The sequence below is a fragment of the Tiliqua scincoides genome, chromosome 2, assembly GCF_035046505.1.
Source record: "Tiliqua scincoides isolate rTilSci1 chromosome 2, rTilSci1.hap2, whole genome shotgun sequence".
Classification (NCBI taxonomy): Eukaryota; Metazoa; Chordata; class Lepidosauria; order Squamata; family Scincidae; genus Tiliqua; species Tiliqua scincoides.
Window position 1 is genome coordinate 39,549,921 of NC_089822.1, and position 23,928 is coordinate 39,573,848.

The window sequence follows — 23,928 nt, forward strand, 5'->3', positions numbered from 1 at the left end:
GTGACCCACCTTCTGGATGCCACTCCCACATCACGCTGTCCCGCATCACACTGACTGCAGGCCAGCCTGGGGCAAGGGGAAATACCTCCCTATACCCTGGGTAATGTTGTAGCAGCCCCAATGGGATTACTTGGATCCATGCTACCTAAACTGGTGGTGCAAATTTAATCAATTTGAGGCTGGCCCAGGCTGCCAAGGAACAGGGCTAGGATCCGGCATAAGTACCAGATCCTGGCTCTGCCTCCCACTCCCTGCCCTCCAGCCCACATTCCCGTCCTCCCTCCCCTGCCCCAAAACACCTCCTCCCTGTCCTCCCCACATCCCTGTGCTAGCCTGGAAAGGCCGGTGCACACTTACCCCTCCACTGGTGCAGTGGGCCCTGTTGGGCAGCGCATGTCTGTGTGCTGGCCTCCCTCCTCATACGTTGGCTTTACAGCACTTTTGCAATGACGATGAGCTGGTGCAAGGGACTTGCGTTGGCCCAAAGCACTCTCTGGATTAACCCACTAGTTTAAAAGATCAGTTTTTGCTGTTTCCCGTCCTCCTGATATAATATATAATGATTTAATTAACATTTGGAGCTACTTCTTGGGTGGGAAATGTTAGTTTCCCTCTTAAAAGAATGGTGGCTACACTGACTCTTTAAACACTGCTGAGCCTTGTCTTTTTCTTATTTGTGTTTCTCTCTGCTCTGCATTTTCCAGTAGACATCTTGTAGACTCTTGTCACCCTTGTAGAACTGTGGGACACAGAGGAAAAGACTGTGCCTGCTCTCTTAAAAGAAAGGCTAAGTCTAGCTTGACTGCGTGGTAATAATTTCACCTACCCACTCTTGCATTAAGTGATTATCCCACTGGAAGTCAGTGATCTGCTTTGAAGTTCTCAGCTTCAAAAGAGTCACCACATGAAGCCTATTCATACAAGCAGGAGTTCCCCTAAATAGAAAAACATCCTCTGCATCTGACTCTTAATTTCTGCAGTTGATGAAATGCCTTTGAGCATCAATAGGATTTTAATATTACCATAATTTTTTTCATGAAATGCACAAGTAGGAGGGCAAAGGCTTGCAGGCTTGGTCTTCGGAGGTTACATCCCCTGTAAAAATCAGGATGAAACAATTGGTGGATGGTTTTGATTACCTGCTGTCAAATTATTCCCAGGATTTTCTCATTGCTGCAGCATTCCTGCTAGTCAGGTCATTGCACATGCAAGACAATTAACTGTCAAAGCAAATTGCATGGTAGATTGTAAACAGATGACAGAGGAAATGGGGAAGATGGGACCAGTTTGTACCTACTGCATGTAGATCCAGCGAGGTTCCATATCAAATAGCACACAAGTCCAAAATATAGATTGGCATATGTTAGTTTGATGTGTATTGCTCTTAAATGAGGAGTGCTTATTTCAGAGTAGTCATTTTGTCCTTCATTTCAAAATGAGACACTACCAGTGTTTCTAACATGAAATATTCTGATTGTGTCTGATTTTCTCATTGTGACAATTCTCTGATTGTGTCTCTAAGAAGAAACATACCTGTATACATTTTACTCTCACTTTCCCTTTCACATGTTAGAACTGATTTAGGGCACAATCCTAACCAGGTCTACTCAGTCCTATTTTGTTCAGTGGGGCTTACTCTCAGGAAAGTGTGGTTAGGATTGCAGCCTCAGAGCCCAATCCTATCCAATTTTCCAGGACTGGTGCAATGGGGCGTGCGCTCCATCCTGTGGTGGGGGAACAGTCACATAGGCCTCCTCAGTGTATGGGAGCATTTGTTCCCTTACCTCAGGGCCGCATTGTGACTGCACCAGAGCTGGAAAGTTGGATAGGATTGGGTCCTCAGTCTCTTTATCCACTGTAAGAAAAATCCTACTCATAAGCAAGCAAACTGCTTGCATAAGCAGTGCAACGTCTGAAAAGGACACCCATCCATATCCCAAGCATTGGAAGTTCTGTACCTGTATTTATTAGAGTATTGGTCCCTATGGCATTGCAGGAGGCCTACCGCTAAGCAGTGAGACCATGGTGCAAGCCTAAAAATAGCACAAAGAAGGCTTGGTGTGGCAGGCAGAACTGCTGCATTTGAAAATTGTGTGCTTGACAAAGCCCTGCCACACACCCTGGCCCCCTTAGCACTATTTTTAGGCTCCTCATTGACCTCGCAACCCAGAAGTAAGTGGCCTGTGACATCATCTATTGATGCAAAATGTGTCATCACTATTCACTTCTGGGTTCCAGAGCTGGAGAGGGGAGTCCCTGGTCGAGTGAGTTTGGGAAGTGCTGGCATATTTCAGTATTATCCACATTGATCCGTAGCATCTCTCCAAGGATTCAAACAAGAGTCTTTCCCAGCCCTACCCAGAGATAACAGGAATTGGACCTGGGATCTTCTGAGTGGAAAGCATGTACTTCACCACTGAAACACAGCTCCTCCTCCAGTCCATGTGAATGGAATACTTGTATAAGTAGATAGGTGTTTTTTTTTGGAGGGTACAAACTAGTGGAAAGACAGTTGGAATAAGCTCTAAGATGTGGGAAGAGACTGGGCATGACTTTATAAGATAATATGGAGCGGCGCCGTGCGAGTCTGATGCATGGAATGGACAAAACTCCCAGAGTAGGTTGATGCTGCAAATATTATGGTGTCATCCATTTCCCTTCTTTATTGTCCTTGCAAGCTGTAAACTGAAATAATAAATCTTAACTTCTAGAATAACTATTCACATTGATTTGTATACCCGTCAACAAATTCTGAGAATACATCCCTTAGAATATACTTTACAAGGGTAGCATGATCCAGAACACTGCCCAGTGTTGTATTGGGTCCACTGTCTCCACACAATTAAAAAAGGCAGCTGCATACCACACTCTTGAAGCAGTTCTTCAATTGTAGAAGTGCAGGATTTCCAGTTTTATTTAAAGTGACCATGAAAATGAAGGTACTCCTTTATTTGTGTGGTCCCTATAAATCAAAGTGCAACTCCTACACTTCTGTATTTGAAAAAACCATACTAGGAGCCAGGTAAGGAAATAAATGATGTGCATTCCAGTCATTTTTAGCGGGTGGAAAGCAGATCAATGCAGCTTGTGCATGGCAGGCTGGTGGGAAGAGGTGACAGTAGTAGACTCAGGGTACAAGTCACCCAAACTTCTCCCTGCATCATTTGACCTAATAGATAGGCTGCCCTGATCCTTTGTAACATCTCTCTCTCTCTCTGTCTCCGTCTCTCTCTCTCTCCCCCCCCTTTAAACCCTAATGTACATATTCACACGAGTGTATTATGATTGACCCCTCTTAGCAACTCTCTGTGGTATACCATAATATAGGTGGGAAATTCAGTCTTCTCAGTGAAGAAGGAATGTAAGTTGGAAGGTCAGCTTCCTAGTTCCTCCATTATTGGGACAAGGGCTCAAAAGCTTCATGGACAATCTGGCTTTCTTTAAGTGCTGGGGAATGGAATTGGTCATTTGAGTATACAGGCATTTAAAAAAAGAAAGCCTACAAATATTTTTTTTAAAATATGATTTAAAATATATACATATTTTACAATATGTACAATTTATTGTACAATTTACAATATGTACAATTTATATACAATATTATTTAAACATCTAGTTTTTTCATTTACTCTGGGGGGTGACTTGTTCAACATCTGGCTCTACCAATTTCTTTCTTTCTTTCTTTCTTTCTTTCTTTCTTTCTTTCTTTCTTTCTTTCTTTCTTTCTTTCTTTCTTTCTTTCTATATAGTCAGATCCTACTATGTCTATTCAGTGTTAAATCTGTCTCAGCCTCAATAACTTAGCAAAGATATTAACCTGTCTGCTGTGTCAATCCCTTTAGGACAGTGATTTTCAAACCTGGACCCACTTTTTAGAATGACAATCTGTCAGGGTCCACCAGAAGTGATGTCATTCACTTGGAAGTCATATCATGGCTGGAAATGACATCATCAAGCAGGAACATTTTTAACCACCCATACAACAAAATAAAATCAATTAAGTAATTAAGTAAATAAAAAATTTACAATAAGTGTAAAAATTTATTTAAAATAAAGAACCCTCCTAACACTCCCAAGCAGTTGCTGATCAGTTTTAAAAAATTCCCCAAATGCCCCAAAGGCTGCAAGCCTATCCATACTTATGCAGGAGTAAGCCCCATCGACTATCATTGTTAAAAGCATATACATAGTAACCTGTTAAAAATACAGATCTGTAAAATTTCCTCAAATGCAGTCACATACCATAGTAGCATCAAGCCTAATGTATTAAAAATAAAATACACACTGAAATGATTGGGGACCCACCTGAAATAGGCTTGCGACCCACATTGTGGGTCCCAACTCACAGTCTGAGACACACTGCTTTAGGAGGAAAAAAAATGTGTACAAACAAGCGTGTGTCCTGAAGTCAGATGCTAACAATCATCACATCCAGTATCACCTTGCAAAAGGCATCCTTTTAAACATGACAGCTCGACTCAGCTGTCTGGAGTGGGCATTTAGAAATTCTTTCTAAAATGTAATTGTTAACTCTGGAACGATGTAAAACAGCAGTTCTGGTCACTGATATTCTTAGGGATTCTCAGCTGTTGAATAGTTGGGTGGGCTGTTAGGATCCCAAGTTTCTCCTTGGAGCCCTTACTTCAAGCATACCATACCTCAATGCTCTATTGAAAGCACCATGTCATACTCCGTACCCTAACAGGAAAATAGAAAGTAGACCTATCATTAAATTAAAGCTTTAAGAGTTTGTTCAGACTAGTGAGCCACTCAGAGGTCAACAGGTCTGGAAACTGAACCAGTTAAGTGGAAATTCCTACTTCATGGTGAATATTTCAGACTAACTTTATTAAGCATCCCACTTCTGAAGCTGCTTACATGAGAAGTTATGTTAGAGCTAAGTAAACATATTTCAGCTGTTAGATGTTACTGTGAATGTTAGAAAACTGGAGTATGCCAACATTCACTCACAAATATTGGCAATCCCTCCAGAAAACAATAAAACCAAAGTCAATGCACTCCAGTTTCTAACATCTATAGTGTCACGGATTCGCATTAGGTTGCAAAGTGGTTCTTCTGTACAACTGCTTTCATGCATGCCGGGACTTCCTAGTTTTTTTTCCCAACTAAACCTCAACACACTTTGTTGGATGCTGGATCCATAGGTTTCTCACCTTTGGAGATCAGACTGTCAGATAATGTAAGGTCTTGCACTACAGTAGAACCTACAATGGAGGTCTCAGAACTACTGCTGTAAGTGTAGAACACCCTTAGATCCAGTTCCTTGATAGACTCTGGTTTGTAATAATACTACTAATAATTATATGATGGTGGTGGTGGTGATGGACTCATGGTTTATAATTCAAATATTATTTAAAAAATGTTTAATGCTCTGTATTTCAAGAATTTAATTTTGGGGTTTTTTGTTTGTTTTGGCAAACATGTATATCCTAATTTAGAGCCTTGTGTGTTGCACATTCATGTATCGCTTTTGTAAACATGAGCTTCAGTCATTTTCATGGAGAGAACTGGATCTGCCTGCATACATGGATCTATTGCCTCTACTGCAATCAGTAGGTCAGCCTTTGTGGATGATGGATGTTTGATACAGGTTTTTCCAGGTCTGTTTGAAGCTTGTGTGCTGCTCAGCTCTGCCACTGTGATTTCTGTATCTGATTGCCCCCACCCCCAGTGTTGCCTGGGTGGGCAAGGATGGCAAGGCATGGTGGGATGAGGCTATATGATCTGGAGCCACCTCCCACCTCTTACCTTGAGCTCTAGTGCTACCTCTTTCCTCCGCACCATCCTGAAATAAACAGGATGAGTGGTGCATGATGGAGGCTTCACTAGAGGAAGGAGACCACACTGGAACTCAACAGTAAGGAGGTGGCTCAGCATCAGTAACCTCTGCCTCTTCTTGCCTGCTCTGGCTGCTTAGTGGATGAGGAGGCGGCAGCAATGGTAGCAGTAGCTTTTAAAAATCTTTCTCCAGTGGTGCTTCAGGAAGAGTTGGGCTACTACTTCTCTCTCTTCCTGCTTACTTGCAGTGCAGGAGTTGGATCAGAGAACTGATTGAATGGTCTTCACCGGTTGGCAGACTGGAAGCAGGCAGCAGGGGGATGCAAGGCATCTCTCGTGTTCTTAACACTGCTCTCTCATACACTTGTACATGTACATGTGTTTAGCACTGCAGTTAGGCCAGGTACCATAACAATATCCAGTGACAAGGGGTTCCACAGATTGTTTGATAAAAATTTCCACTCCAAAAATAATTTTTTTATGTATCCAAGAATTAAATAAGAATCTCAGCTAAGAATCCCAAGAATCCCCACCCCATGTTTTACTGAGTTGAGTTGGCATCCTTCAGTCTCGGAAGACTATGGTGTCACGCTCTGAATGGTGGTTCTGGAACAGAGTGTCCTCTCCAGTGCGCGAAGCCTGGGTAAAGTAGGTATGGAGGATAGGCTGTTACCCATGCAGCAAATCCCCCCTCTCCACATCGCTGAAATGGTCCAATGGAAAGGCAGAGGCCAATACGGTTGGTTCCAGCAGCGTCGCAGGAGTTGCCAGAACGTGACTGTGTTCAGCCATGAACTGCCTCAGGGACTCCGGCTCAGGATTGTGCCTCGAGGTTGACTCCTGAAGCCTTTTCCATAACTGGATGTAGCCACAAGGCAGTGGAGGTTTGGGATCAGAGTTTTCCTTCTCTCAGATGAGCTGCCTTCCCAGGCTGACGAGCCCCATCTACCCGGTGGCTGTTTAGTCGCCTCTTACGACAAGTACAGCCAAACAGAAGGCCTATTCTTATCCCCAACCCTCAGGGGATATCCCATGTTTTACAAAATCAAAAAAGCAGTATACAAATTCAATTTTAAATTAAGAACATAAGAACATAAGAACAGCCCCACTGGATCAGGCCATAGGCCCATCTAGTCCAGGTTCCTGGATCTCACAGCGGCCCACCAAATGCCCCAGGGAGCACACCAGATAACAAGAGACCTCATCCTGGTGCTCTCCCCTACATCTGGCATTCTGACTTAACCCATTCCTAAAATCAGGAGGTTGCGCATACACATCATGGCTTGTACCCCATAATGGATTTTTCCTCCAGAAACTCATCCAATCCCCTTTTAAAGGCGTCTAGGCTAGACGCCAGCACCACATCCTGTGGCAAGGAATTCCACAGACCGACCACACGCTGAGTAAAGAAATATTTTCTTTTGTCTGTCCTAACCCGCCCAACACTCAATTTTAGTGGATGTCCCCTGGTTCTGGTATTATGTGAGAGTGTAAAGAGCATCTCCCTATCCACTCTGTCCATCCCCTGCATAATTTTGTATGTCTCAATCATGTCCCCCCTCAAGCGTCTCTTTTCTAGGCTGAAGAGGCCCAAACGCCGTAGCCTTTCCTCATAAGAAAGGTGCCCCAGCCCCGTAATCATCTTAGTCGCTCTCTTTTGCACCTTTTCCATTTCCACTATGTCTTTTTTGAGATGCGGCGACCAGAACTGGACACAATACTCCAGGTGTGGCCTTACCATAGATTTGTACAACGGCATTATAATACTAGCCGTTTTGTTCTCAATACCCTTCCTAATGATCCCAAGCATAGAATTGGCCTTCTTCACTGCCGCCGCACATTGGGTCGACACTTTCATCGACCTGTCCACCACCACCCCAAGATCTCTCTCCTGATCTGTCACAGACAGCTCAGAACCCATCAGCCTATATCTAAAGTTTTGATTTTTTGCCCCAATGTGCATGACTTTACACTTACTGACATTGAAGCGCATCTGCCATTTTGCTGCCCATTCTGCCAGTCTGGAGAGATCCTTCTGGAGCTCCTCACAATCACTTCTGGTCTTTACCACTCGGAAAAGTTTGGTGTCGTCTGCAAACTTAGCCACTTCACTGCTCAACCCTGTCTCCAGGTCATTTATGAAGAGGTTGAAAAGCACCGGTCCCAGGACAGATCCTTGGGGCACACCGCTTTTCACCTCTCTCCATTGTGAAAATTGCCCATTGACACCCACTCTCTGCTTCCTGGCCTCCAACCAGTTCTCAATCCACGAGAGGACCTGTCCTCTAATTCCCTGACTGTGGAGTTTTTTCAGTAGCCTTTGGTGAGGGACCGTGTCAAACGCCTTCTGAAAGTCCAGATATATAATGTCCACGGGTTCTCCCGCATCCACATGCCTGTTGACCTTTTCAAAGAATTCTATAAGGTTGGTGAGGCAAGACTTACCCTTACAGAAGCCATGCTGACTCTCCCTCAGCAAGGCCTGTTTGTCTATGTGTTTTGAGATCCTATCTTTGATGAGGCATTCCACCATCTTACCCGGTATAGATGTTAGGCTGACCGGCCTATAGTTTCCCGGGTCCCCCCTCTTTCCCTTTTTAAAAATAGGCGTGACATTTGCTATCCTCCAATCTTCTGGCACCGTGGCCGTTTTGAGGGACAAGTTGCATACCTTAGTCAAGAGATCTGCAACTTCATTCTTCAATTCCTTAATAACCCTTGGGTGTATGCCATCAGGGCCCGGTGACTTATTGATCTTTAATTTATCAATGAGGTCTGAAACATCTTCTCTTTTAACCTCTATCTGACTTAACTCCTCGGTCAGGAGGGGCCGTTCGGGCAGCGGTATCTGCCCGAGGTCTTCTGCCGTGAAGACAGATGCAAAGAACTCATTTAATTTCTCTGCCATCTCTAAGTCTCCTTTTATCTCCCCTTTCCCTCCCTCACCATCCAGAGGGCCAACCGCTTCTCTGGCGGGTTTCCTGCTTCTAACATATTTGAAGAAGCTTTTATTATTCCCCTTAATGTTGCTGGCCATGCGTTCCTCATAGTCTCGCTTGGCCTCCCCTATCACCTTCTTACATTTCTTTTGCCACAGTTTATGTTCCTTTTTATTCTCTTCATTAGGGCAAGACTTCCATTTACGGAAGGAAGCTTCCTTGCCCTTCACAGCCTCTCTAACTTGGCTGGTTAGCCATGCGGGCACTCTCCTGGATTTAGTGGAACCCTTCTTTCTTTGCGGTATACACCTCTGCTGGGCCTCTATTACTGTTGTTTTAAGCAGCCTCCATGCACTCTGGAGAGACTGGACTCTTTTTACCCTCTCTTTCAACCTCCTTCTAACCAGCCTCCTCATTTGAGGGAAGTCCGCCCGTCGGAAGTCAAGGGTTTTTGTTAGAGATTTGCCTGGTATTCTTCCCCCAACGTGCACATCAAAACGGATCGCAGCATGATCACTGTTCCCCAATGGCTCAGTAACATTTACATCTCTAACCAGGTCCTGCGTACCGCACAAAATTAAATCCAGAGTCACCTGTCCTCTAGTGGGCTCCGTGACTAGCTGATCTAAGCCACAGTCATTTAGCACGTCAAGAAATCCGGTTTCCTTATCGTGACCAGAACACAAATTGACCCAGTCAATATGAGGATAATTGAAGTCCCCCATGATTACAACCCTGTCCTTCCTTGTCACCTCCCTGATCTGTTTCCTCATTTCAAGGTCCCCATCAGATTTCTGGTCTGGAGGACGATAGCACACCCCCAGTATTACATCGCTGCACAAGCCTGGTAATTTAACCCACAGAGATTCTACGGTGGAGTCGGACCCACCTTCAATCTCTACTTTGCTGGATTCTATCCCTTCCTTAACATAAAGGGCCACCCCACCTCCAACACGCCCCTGCCTGTCCCTCCTGTAGAGTTTATAGCCCGGGATTGCGGTATCCCACTGATTCTCCGCATTCCACCAGGTTTCCGTTATGCCCACTATGTCAATATTTTCCCTTGTCACCAGACATTCCAGTTCTCCCACCTTTGCTCGTAGACTTCGGGCATTCGCATAAAAGCATTTATACACGGAATGCCCCAGGATGGGCTGCTTATTCGCTCCTTTGTCCCCGCATCCTCTCATTGTGCCAAACCGTCTATCACATCCCATCTCCCTACCTTTCCCAATTTCTTCTCCTACCCTGCCTTTGTCTTGTTGTTCTCTAACCTCCCCATCCTCATCCCATAGGGATGAGGAGTCCCGAACCGGATGCCCCTCGGCTCCTGTTGGCCTTCCCCCAGGGATCAGTTTAAAAGCTGCTCTGCCACCTTTTTAATGTTAGGACAAATTATGTTTGTCCTTCATAAGATAATAAAACGAAGCTAATTCAAATGAAAGGAGATTCTGTTCTGCTTTGCTTCAAATGACCGTATTCTGTTAACTTCTCTTATTTCCACTATCTGCCATAATTTAGCCATCCAATGCTTTAAGGCAGGTGGATCAGTTAAACGCCATTTCTGTTCCATGTTTTATTTTGACATTTTAATGTTGCCCTCCGTTGGAATGTGTTTGAATTATGATTTTATGGGTTTGATAGCACCTACAACCTTAGACATTAGCAAGGACGTTACATGTATAAATAAGTGGCTTTTGCTGACCTTGATCTGTCTGTATTCAGTGGTTCCCAAACTGTGGGTCGGGACCCACTGGCAGGTTGCAACTTGATTTTTGGTGGGTCACCAAAGGTTGAAGGAAAGATTAGATAACTAATTGCCACAAGCCCTGAGGCTATTCAAAAATCAGATAGTGTAGCTGCTAATTACCCTGCAAAGAGCTCAGCTCCTGTAGTTTGCAAGCATGTGTAATTATAGGGAGATAAATGTTTGAGGGTCTTTTTCTGGTTATTATTACTTATAAATAAATAAAATATTATTTCTTTCTAGATCTCCTTTATAAAAAGTCTAGTAAGCCTAGGTATGTCCTGATAGAGTGTTGTTTTAAAAAGTGGGCCCCAGAGCTAGAAAGTTTGGGAACCACTGCTGTAAATACTTCTGAACAGGTCTCAGCTCATATATGAAACCTCAGGTTTACTCTGCTTATGGCTGTCTGTCCTTTGTCACTGTGTGTTGAACTCTCCATTTTCTTTGCCCACTGCAGCCCAGAATGTTTCTTTCCTCATGCCATATTTTTACATATGAATTCTTCCAGATCTTGTGCTTGCTGTTGTCAAAGAAAATTTATTAGATTCATTGACCATATTTTGGTTTGACCAAAATATATAGCTCACAGGAACTCCTCTCTAAATTTTTGTGTAAAGCAAGTTATATTTAGAAGAGAAAAGTAAAATCTTGGCTATTGCTTGGGTTCTCTGTGCATGCATACCCATAAACACATGGATTGTAAAGAATGTTGTTGTTGATTAGCTCCCTTTTAACTGATTGTAAATCTGTGTATATCAAGCCAAGCTCTCTTTGAGACAGTGAAGGATGTGTGAAAGAATGTTTAATTTGAGAAACAAAAGTTATCACTCACTGTTAGAATGCCATCATCAATATAATCTTTTTCATTTCCTGTTTCAGTAATATTCCAGAACCAAAATTGCTCCTGGCAGAGTTAAACAAATATGCCCTTCACTTACAGCCTCACCACTTAAAACTTGAACTGACTGACTAGAATGGCTAGACTTGAACCCACTGATGAATCAACTAAAGTCAAGACTGACTAGACTTGAACCCACTGATGAATCAACTAAAGCTTTAGTTGATTATCTACCCATTAAATTGTTCAATGCTCACAGTTCTAATATATGCAAACTACCCTCTGAGGCTAAGTGAAAACATTTGAATGGAAAAAAACCTCATCAAAGTGCTTTAACATTGGCCAACTGACAATCTTCCCATTACTTAGAACACAAACTTCCTTTCTGGGGTGCCAGGGCTTTGTGTGAACATCAGTGCACCTGTGTCCAGAGTAAACCACATAATTTTTGGCATCTTTTGAGGCAGTTTAGAAGGAAGCTTCTTAAGATATTTCTTGCACATGGGTACAAATTCTTGAGTACAGAATTTGCTCATCTCATGGCAGCTGTGATTGGCACATAAGTATTTAAATTGCCCCTTTCTCTGCAAAATGCACTGAAACAATTATCAGGAACAAACTGAGACTTTGTGTGTGTGTGTGTGTGTGTGTGTGTGTGTGTGTGTGTGTGTGTGTGTATTTCTGGGAAGAAAGTAGATATTTAAATGCGCATTCACTATTCCCAACTGATGCAACAAGCAAGCAAGCAGTCAATTTATGGTTTCATAAAAGGCACCCTTGAAATTATGCCATCTTGGAGTGGCCTAATATAATTTCTGAGAGGTTTTGGAATGTCTTGATATTCATTCTCATACTACTACATGGGTAAATGTAACCTCCCTATAAAGTAGGTGGCTTGTTAGGAAAGTACCGCAGACACCCAAGTCGACCCCATAGATAAGTCGGCAGGTTTTGAGCCATCAATCATGGAATTTTCTATGATCCTCAGATAAGTCGGGGGTTAAACTTAGGAGGGTGTCTGACTATAGTTTTGTCTGATTTTACCCGAGGCCAGATCCTGAAAAATAATCTACCACTAATTGTTACCTAAGAACTGTAGTCTCTAATTTATTAAAAACACAGTAAAAGATCATGATACATTTTTATTCTTTTTTAAATTTTGGTCTTCACCGCCTTTTTATAAACACTATCAGAGTAAGTGCACTGTAAACAACATACCAGTGGTTCCCAACCTGGTATTCATGTACTCCCAGGGACACTCAACAGGACCTTTAGGGGTACTTGAAAAAGAATGGAATAATGGCAGAAAAAGGCAGGCCGTGCTCCAGAATGCACGGCCTGGAAGGGAGGTAGCTAGTTGGCTGTGAAAGCCCCACCAATAGCTAGTTTTTGGTCATCAATTCATGTATGCGCCAGTGATTGAAAACCAGCACAGAAATAAGTTGAAACATAATATGGAAAGTGATCAATCAGCCAGAATCTCTCAGCACACTTCTGGTGCAAAACAGTTCAAAGGCAGAGTCTTCAGTTCTTCAAACAGATGAAAAGAGAAAATATGTGATCAATACATGAAGTCTGGGCTTTCATATGGAGGAGATGAGGGCTTGTCTTACTAATGACAAACATTTTGCTGGTGTTTCAAAAAACAGACCTGATTTGTAAGCATTTGCCAAGCAGAACCAGAACCAGAACCAGGCTGCAGCAGAAGGAAGGAGCTTGAAAGGTTAACTTTGGCTGGAATTTCCCAGTTGCCGTAGAAAGGATCTCTGCCCTGCCTGCCTGGTGCCTGCCTGCTGCTTGAGAAACTTGGCGCCTGCCTACCTGCCCTTGAGAAAGGAAACTGTTCAGAATGGAAAGGCTCTGCCCTCTGATTGACCCGGAGATTAGGCAAAGTGAGAATTGGAGCTTGATTACTTGGCAAAAATTTCACGTACTATACGTGAGTATCTACGGTAATTAATAATTCTAGGCTCTTATCATCATGCTTACTCGTCATGCTTACTGTAACTGGTGTAACTGTAACTGGTGCATGTGCATCTTTTCTTAGTATGGGGTTGAGAAATAATTTTGCCAATGTGATATTATGATATTTACATTGTTATCACAAGGCTACGTACTTCACCTGTAAGTTATACTATTGCCAAGTGCGGCAGTTGTCATTTCATGCAGGATTGAAGTTGCTACCAGAGAAGAAGTGCTGACATGCTCAGGGTGGATTTGAGGACATTGGACTGTCTACAAAGTTTATAAAGGAAAAGCAGAAGGGTTATTGGTTGTATTGATCTAACAGTGATCTGTTCTTTACATTGTTTGGCTTCACATGCAAGTTCTGCTGTATTGATCAATTTAATTGGATGTCATAGTAAAGAGAATTCGCTTAATTTACAGTGCAATTCCACACTTTCCTGGGAGTCACAGGGTGGGATTTACTTACGAATAAACATGCATAGGAGGACTGTGCTGTTAAATCTTTGCAAGTGCATTCCCTCAAGCCCCATAGCATGCACAACAACAATGATTTACATACACCTTCTGGTCATATTACAAAACTGGAAGTTACTCTTAAGTTTGACAAAATGTTTGACCACGTTGGACTTGATTTTCCATTTTACTGAATATAATTTAGGGATTCTCTGAGTAGGCTTGCAAAATGGGCTTATAATACACAGAGTGCTCAGAAAGGCTTCTGTCTTTCCTGGAAGCATTGACAAACCTTGAAAATAGTCCTCCCTTTCTACTGATAGTTTGTCAATATTTTGATTAGAATTGGTACTACATTAGTAATATAAAATAATGTTAATGTTAATTATTTCTCATCAGCCGTCATTCAGCATGAAGAATTAGCTGAGGTGACCCAAAAAACATAGAACAAAAAAGATGAGGCATTCTGGAGCCTGCTGTGGTCTCTCTCTCTCTCTCTCTGTGTAATATGTGTTTTAGAGCCCAATCCTAACGAATTTTCGAGTACCAATGCAGCCAGAGTGCAGCCCTGAGATAAGGTAACAAATGTTCACTTAACTTGAGTAGGCCTCCATAACTGCCCCCCCACCTCAGGATGCAACACATGGCTTCATCAGTGCAGGAAAATTGAATAGGATTGATTCCACAGTGTATATTGATTTCAATAAAAAAAATTAAACTGAATGTTGATCTTGAAAATATTTTTGTTGTTTTCTTTGAACCTAATGTCAGTAAAATGTTCACTGAGTCCTCACAACAACACTATATCTGCAAAAAACAGCGCTTTTAGGGATATCGTACACACTGCACCAATACGTACTTGATACTTAGGTCTCAGACTGAAACTTGTATCAATGCCAGTCAATGATATTTTCAGTTTTTTGTTTGTTATTGACTGTGTTTCATGTAGTTTTTCCACCACCACCACCACCACTACTGCTGCTACTGCTGCTGCTGCTGCTGCTACTACTACTACTACTACTACTAATTAATAAGATAGGCTGGTTCCACACTTAAAAATACATAGGTAGCCTGGGCCTACTTTAACCCAGCCATCCCTGAAAGGAATACCAAAAATGTCATGAAATTCATGAAGTTTAATGAAATTTGTACTGAAGCCATCACACTGGAATTCTGTCAGATTTCCTTCCACATTGTGCCTTCAACAGGATGACCAGATACAATGGAGGACAGAGTGCCTATACCTTTACCCGCTGTAGAGAAGAGGGGATTTTGGCAGGTACAGCTCAACATGGAAGGATTTGAAAAGCTACACCTGCCAAAATTCCTTCTTCTCTACAAAAGTTAAAGGTATTGGCACTCTGTCTTCCATTGTATCTGGTCACCCTGGCCTTCAATAGTTAATCGTCAGGCATTTAAGAAATACCTTTCAGTCTAGGAAGCTGAGCTTCTCACCTGAAAGTAAGAATATAGAATACAGATGAGCGTAGTTCTAGGAATGGCCAGTGAAATTCCCAAACTGACAACATTTTCTTTCTTTCTTTTGCATTAGACCTGATTTTGGACGTTGGGATTTGCTCAAGAACATGTAGATTTACCCGGAGCAGAGACTGGCTTGTTCAAACATAAGTATACATATGGAGACATCAGGTGATCTACATGAGTATGTATTGCTACAGGAAAGAAAAGTATTCAGTACTGGCATAAGGGTATGATCAACAGCACAGCAATTATAAGCTAAAATATACAATAAAACACTAATTTAAGACAAACATATATATGGCTTTTTTTTCTGAATTCTACACTGCTTAAGAACATGATGAAATTTATTGTGTCTTGCTCCTCTGTTCCGAGCAGAACAAAGTGGAAAAATAATTTCACACTGCATATAATGCATTTGGTATGAAGGAAACTTGAAAATTATTTAGTTACAGATTCTCTGACCAGGCTTGTAAAGTAGCATACATTATGTTAATAGGCAAGCATTTGAAAATGAACTTGAATATTAAACAAAAGAAGTTTCATTTGTAATGTGGGGGGTAGGGATAGTTAACACAATATCGAGAAAATAAGCTTGCCTTAGCAGTTTTATTTCCTTTTCTTGTTTACTCGTGGAGCATTCTATGCATGTTTACTTGGAAGTAAATCTCATTATGTTCAATGGTGGCTAAGCACAGGTAGGTGACCATAGGATTGCAGTCTGCAATGGCCTAACACTTACTTGGGAGTAAGTCTAGTTAAACTCAGTGGGACTTACTTCTAAGTAGACCTGTGTTGGTTTGTGCTGTAAGTTAGTTTCAACCAGAGCAACAGTGCATTTAATTCAAAATGCTTGGATTTAACCACGTTTCGTAGTGTAGAACTCAATGAGAGTAAATATCTGCAGAAAATACTATGTGCCTTGTGGATTATGACTGCTGAAATATGAAAAATCACATCATGGCAAATACATATTATAAATTATCTCATTTGTTTGCTGTTATATAGTTCTATGCCATATTTTGTGTCTGTTTTGAATGTGATGTCATATTCACCATCCTTGAAAGCAGTTCCCTTCTCACCCCCCTTCCTTCTGTGACCCCCTCCTCAGCACCACATTCCATGCTGCTGCTGAAATGCCCTCAACCCTCAATAGCAGCTTGGCAGGATGGCTTCAAAAGCTTCAGGTGGGGAAGGTGGCTTGCACAAGTGTATGCTTCATCAACACAGCACTGGATGCCATCAAATAAATATTTACATGTCACAAACAAGAATTCTATTTATCATTCTATTTATGCCCCTGCTAACTGGTTGAGAGGTGCTTTTTCAAGTGGGTGCTCCTCTTTTATTTAGCAGGGGGAGAGTAACTAGCCCACCTCACCCCTGCAGTGGCTTTTCTAGTGGCTGTCTGCTGGTGTTGCATCTTTTTAGATTGTGAGCACTTTTGGGACAGGGAGCCATTAGATATTTGATTTTCTCTGTAAACTGCTTTGTGAACTTTTTGTTGAAAAGCGGTATAGAAATACTGTTGTTGTTGTTATCAAAGTACAGAGCATGCTTCTGTTCTGGATATAACCATGGGGATGCATGTGTGTGTGTGTGTGTGGGGGGGGGGAGGGATCAGGCAATCATTTCACATTCTTTGGAAGAGGATGGAAACTATTGCTACTGCTTTTGTGCCTCCAAAGCTGCATGCAGGCTTGACATTAGCAGTCTGTTGTGTGATGGTGCAGTTTGTCCACAGTGAAGGAAATTGCCAGTAACATTGATATAAAGAGGGCAGCGTGGTATATATTGTAGACGCCACAACGTGCCGGGAACTGGTCCTTCCCCCTTGCTGTTGGAGCCATTCTGGCAACATGTTACAGTCAAATGGCTCCAACTGCTAGAAGGAGAGGCTGGTTATGTGGCACATTGTGGCACCTGCAATACTTACCACACTGCCCCTCCGTAGCTATGTTACTGGGAATTGCTGATTGGTTCCTTCCATTCCCATGAAGCCCAGGTGGAACAAAAAAAAAAGCACATGCAGAAAATGAGAACCCACTAGACTGTCTGTTGGGTTAGATGAGCAGGAGGAGGAGTGGGGAAGGACGAGTGGCACCAAAAAGCAGCGACAAAGAAATGAGAGAGCAAGAGAGCTCATGCATGCTGGTGGACCACTCGCTTTTTCTCTGAACTTGTCAACATAACAAATGAACCCAAATTGCATGTATGGATGACACATCATTGGTTAGCTGAAGTCTAAGTGAATGCTCAGGAATAACCTGAACTACCTCTAAGACACCAGAACAAGCAATTTGGTCCATGTATGATAAATGATCATCATGATTGGGCTTGAAGTGTATTTGATTATGGTTGGAGTCCAGAGCATCGCTTCAGTTGACTGTAGTTGTACAGGCTCAGCAGGATGAAAAGGAGACTTTTGGAAAGGCTCCCAGGCTCCACTCCCAATGTGCTCAGGAGGCTTTGCATTCCTAAAGCTATCTGTGTTTTTTTTAAACTTTCCTCCAGCGATATATTGGTAGTAGAGCTCCAGTGGCAGAAATAGTTTTGGGCATCTTTGGAAAGGGCAGTCGTGATCCAAACTGCTTCTCATTGGCAGAGGCTGTTCAAACACAGCTGCCTTTACTGGCATTCCGAGAGCAGAAGTGCACCTGTGAATTGTCAACATGGCTACTGCATTTCCCCATTAAATCTCTGTAGCAGCGTGTAAATACTTCAGAATCAACAAGGTTAGGAATACATTATACTGTGCTTTGCTTCCATTCATTTCTCTCGCAGTCAGCAGTGACCCCGTGCTTGGAATGCTTTGTTTCCTGGCTGCCTGGAAAATGTGACAATATTCATTTGCTTTCAGGGACAAACATGACTGATTGTGCCCTCATTGTCAATGTTTTTTAATAAAGATCAATACCATATCAGAGCAGAAGTAATAAGGACTTTAGTATTTTACTGTTTTTGAAAAAGTGAGGGGACATTAATGATAAAAGCTTCAATAAGACATGCATTTACTCACTCTCTCGTTCTCTCTCACATGCAAACACATGCAAGCACATACATACACACACACGAGCAACTTTGATTGGTTCGTTGGAAAGTCATCAATTTGTACTTAACTGAAATGTCATGTTTTCCCACTTGCCAAACCTGAGCTCTTTTACAGAATTGTCTCTGCAAGTTCAACGTGCAGGAGGCGAATAGTTAACAGTAAACATTTTTTTTCTTCTTCTTCCCAGAGCATATTTCTATTGAAAGAGCAAAGCATTACAGTAGACCGGATGTTTTAGGTCATTTATTTTGTTTTTGCTCTGGGTCATTTTACAAAAGCACGTCTGCTCTTTAGCGTTAAAATGAGAGCCATTCTTACTCCCCAGATATTACCCAGAAGCACTTGGAGGAGCTTAATGATTAATACCATCACAGTCCAGCCACAAACCTTTCTGGCGCAGATAATGCCAAGCAGCAAGCACGCTTGACACTTTTAATGTATAATTAAGTAGAAAAAGTCAGCACTCAGTATGCAAATTTTTCAAAATGATAAATGATGCCATCCAGCAGTAGGGATTGATTTGGTGTAAATGAAACTAATTAAGGAAATGTCAAACATAATTAATAAAACAGGTTTAAGCTGCAAAACATTGTCAATTGAATGAATGAGGAGGCATTGGCTCCCATTGTTTCTGCTTTATTTAGGGCTTGTGTTTAGCTTGTACTCTGTTCCTAAATGCACTCTCTCTACCTCACACCCTCCACTACCAATTCCCTGAGAGGGGGAAAATAAATTTGCTTGTCTCTCCACTGACTGCAGAAATTAATTGTAGAAATCTTGTCCCATCCAAGTGTTACATTCACTCACAGGACATTAACATAACTAATTTGAAAGAACCCAAATGGCTGCATAATAGAGCACTGTCAGTATGCCTGACAGTCTTTGGTCATACCAAATTAGCTTGGTTTTCTAATTGAAAATTTTTTTTCCCTGGGACACACACACGCACATATACACGTACACACACATGCACACTTTTCTCTCTTTTTTTCTCCCTCCACCACTCATTTTTGATAAGAACAAAGGTTTTATAATTTACAAAAGAGTGCTTGACCTATAATTACTATGAGGAAATTAGGGGAGGTAGAAAAGTCAGATTTAGTCCTGGTAATGATGCTAGAGACCTTGCCCCCTCTAGGGAGCCTGAAGAATAATGGAATCTTCTATTTTTACGGGCGACCTGTGCACTGGTGCTGACTCTCACTGTGAATCCACTTTACCTTTTAGATCACTTGCTTAACACTAAAAGTGCCAACAGAATCGCAGGCCATTATTCCAAATGTCATTCTGTGCCAAAGCCATTTCCAATGCCCTTCCCTCCAAATGAATGAATCAAAGAACATCTGCCAGTTCGGTTATCTCGTCCTTGTAAATCTTCAGCAGGAAGAGTTTAACATAACTTAATTTGTGTTCAGTTTGAGTAAAAGAGGTCATGGGTAAGTCTTTAAAAATCTAGAACTAGGGTCTTAACTCTTTAAAAGAAAGAGTTTACGACTTAATGCTGTTTAATATGGGAAGTAGTATTAGAATGAAATGACTTTTTTCTCAGTAACAAAGACGTTTTCTGTACTAATTCATCCAGCAGAAAAATTGTGCCCTTTTCTTCCAGCTGAAGACTTGCTTCCAGCTGAGCTTTTTAAGTCACATAGTACAGGTAGAGGTACTTGAATTTCTAATTCAAGAAATACACACCTTTTCTACCACTTTTAACATTTATGGTATGAGGTATGTGATATGGTATCTCTGTTTGTGATACCAGTTCATTTGGCTTTCAGATAGTTGCATTCAGGACACATCTGATCAAATAAAATTAATTGATTTAAAAAAAAAAACCCTGATGTATAATATTGTAACAGAGGTTTTGTATCAAAACACAGACCTGCAAAAGTAGGACAGTGTATACTCTGGCTTCCCAAGTAATGGACATCCAAGTTATAGGTGGCTGTGTACTTCCACACAGGTGCAGTACATCCTTGGCGGGGCTTTCACACAGGTGCAATAGTGCTGGGCCAGCAAGATGTTTCAATTTAAGTATATTTTGACTTAAGGGCAGACCCCTGGAATTCAACCTGTACTAAAGTAAAGAGCTTATTGACAACAAATATTAAGTTGCAATTCTATATACCTTTACCTGGGAGTAAGTCTCTTTGAATTTACTAGGGCTTGCTTCTAAGTAGTCTTGCCTAGGATTGTGCTATTAATTGTTTAAAATTGTTTTACAGTGCAGAGATCACTAAGCTTTTGTGTATGGTGTCACTCCTTTTGTGACACCATATTTTATGAGTGAGAACTATCAGTACAACTGTAAGTGTATGTGGTGTCCTGCTAGCTAGCCAACATGCTGTATTTCACACCTTTCTACACAACCTTTAGACCTAAATGCGCATTCTGGTGCTGAATTGCAAAGCAATGGATGCAAATCCATGATAATTTTTTAAAAAGCAGTAGAGGCTCCTGAGATGCAGGATCTATGTCAGTTGGTGTGGTGTTAATGGTAGCATCATCATCAATAATAACAATAATAATAATAATAAAAACAGAAATCCAAAAAGTATCACTGGATTAATATTCCAGCACTCTAATTGCAGGGGGGGAGTGCAGAGTCACAAAGTGGGGATCGGGGCCTCCCAGAAGCATGGCAGGATTGGACAGAGGTTGGGCATCGGTGAAAATGTTGTCGCTGATAACCTCCTGGCCTTGACACGCCACCTTGGATCCACTTGGACTAAAGAGCTGGCATAGATCCAAGTAGACCTATAGCAGCCTATGGCATGGCAGAGTAGGATAAGCCTCTCTGCCCCTGCATGATTCCTGTCACCTCCTGCAGGATGCAATGGAGATTGTGCCAGAGCTGTTGCACCTTACGGGCAGGCATTATTTAGGATTAGGCCCTTAATTACTTGTACACAGTGGATTGAGGTTTATCTGATACTTATGTACCTCTGACAATTTTTTGCAGTGAATTGTTGGAAGTAGAGTCAATTGCCATTTAGGAGTATTGCAGGGACACCTTAGATTTACCGCACTTGAATTAGGGCTTAGATTCACTGCACTTTTAGGAGAACTCTGCTGAATAATATTGACGACTGCAACGTATAAATGTGCATAATGAAAATCACTAATTTATGCTAGGTAAATTCCAAGGCAGTAGAAAAATATCATTGACAGGGGGCGGAGCTAACTTTCAGCGAAGTTGCAGTGAACTTTGGGGCTTCCCGAAGAGACTGCGAAATAGATACGTTTTCATGTGCCTAAACAACTAAGACACGCTTCGGTGCCAGGAAGACGGTACGAAGAGCTGAGAGCTTGAATGGGGGGGGGGGTCCTTAGAAACAGGCAATTTCAAGGATTTCTCTCTGTTTTGCTCTGTGCTGAAGCATATCTATCACAGGCGCCATCTTTGAGAAGCTCGGAGAGCTGAAAACCCGTCCTCCCACGGCCTAGATTCAACAACATCGCAGCAAAAAAAGCTATTAAGAGTGAGTGAACTTGGCTCGTTAAAAAGTTTTACTGAGAACTGTAAGTAAGAAGTCTGGAGGAGGAGGAGATAATTCAAGATTATTCACACTGGCCATTAGCCACCCGGGGGGGGGGGGGAATAGGTGAATTGGTATTTCCCCTGCTGGAGTAAGTACAAGATTATATATATTTTTTAATGGTATGTACCGAAGAGAAATAAATAAGTAATCTTCAACAAAGGAAATAAAGTCTACCTTCATTTTCCCAGCAAAAAGCCTTTATTTAAGCCTGGACACTGCTGGTTTCGGTTTCGGTTTCTTAGCAAGGGGCTTGAATTTTTTTTTTTTCTTTTGGTCATTTAAAGGCATATTGACCTAATTTGACTGTGGATTTGATTGACTTTTTTTGGATATAAAAATTTGGAAAGTAGCCCTGGATACAAAATTAGAAAGTTGCCCTGCAGGAAGTGGCTCGAGTTGGTGTTTATAAAAATGGCTTTTGAAAATCTAAAAGATGATCATGAAAGCCAGGCTTTGTTGGTGGACTTTCTGATAGATTTTAGAAGAGAAATGGAGCAACAAGTCAGAGAACTTTCTGAACAAATTGGGCAAATAAGCTCCTCCCTTGTAAACTCACGGGAACAGATTAGAAACAATAGAGAAGAAAAAAGAATGGATCAGATGTCAGGTGAAGTTAAAGAAGTGGAGTATTTTGAAATGGAACACGAGATGGAAGAAGCAATTGTCATAATAACTGGGAATCTTAAGGAAGAAAAAAGACGAAATGTTCAGAGAGCAAGTTGTCTCAAGAAGAGGAAGAATTTATGGATTGAATTCAAGAATAACAGAATGAAAAAGAAGAAAGAAAAACGGGGGGGGGGGGGCTTAAGAAGAAAAAGAAGTGGAAGAACCAGTAGGAGGACTAAGAGGGAACACCAATAAGATAGAGTACAAAGTAAACAATAAGAAGGGCAAAATGGTTGAATAATAAATAGAATTTTTTTTTTTGAATATATTAAATTAAAATAGATGCAAATGAAAATTTGAAATATAAATATTGCGGAAATTAAGTGGTATTAAGATAAATATTTTATTAATTAGATTAAACTAAAGTGGATGAAAAGGGAATTTGGAATATAAGTATCGTGAAAATTAAAGTGGTAAATATATGAAATAAATTAGATGGAATTGCAATTTTGGAATATAAGTATTGTGTAAAATATAGTGGTATTAAGACAAATAAAAGGGTTATTTTATAAAAAAGAAGGTAAATAAAATAAATTATAGATGTCAATTTATTTTGGAGAAAATATTAAACCTGTATTTTGGGTTAATAAATATGTGGTGGATAAGCGAAGTATAATATTATTGTAATTGGAGATATTTGTTTTTAGATGTGATATTAGAAATTAAGAATCAGTTAAGAGATTGTATTTTAGAGGTTAGTTTAGTGGTAAGAAGAGTCTATAAGTAAAAATTTGAAGCCTTTTTTGATTAGATAGTTATGGAAAATGATGTATAACATGTCATAAGAGATATTGAAGGAGGTAATACCATGGTAATCGGAGACTTCTTTTTTAGATGTCATATTAGAAATTAAGAATCAGATAAGAAAGATTTTATTTTAGAGACTAGTTTAGTGGTAAGAAGAGTGTATAAGTAAAAGTTTGAAGTGTTGTTGTTTTTTGATGGGATAGATAAGGTTAGAGGAAAAATATGGAGTGTTAAAGTATTAACCAGTTGGGTTAAAGAATATGATAATTTTTATATTGATTATTAATTTCGTTTGGATTAATGTTTGTTGTAATCGATGGCCACCATCCTCGTGTGTAACCTATGTAGTGCTAGCCCTAAGTCTATCCAATTTTCCTTACCTGTATCTGTAATAAATAAATAAAGCATTATATAAAAAAAAAGAAAAGAAAAGAAAAATATCATTGACAAGGGAAAAAGATTCTCGGGGAATAATACCATAGTTTTTGAAAGATATTTTTTTTAAAAAGATACAGTGTGGACTTTATAATTTATTTTATAGAAGAATAACCTAGTCATAATATGGATGAATGCTTTGATGTTCAGCTTTCAGGGAGACACAGAAGGACCCACAGAAGCAGGTTATACAAAGACCAGTCAGAAGAAAAATATTAGGCTTTCGATTTTCACTAAGTGGTCAAGGAAGGGAATCCCATTGCCCA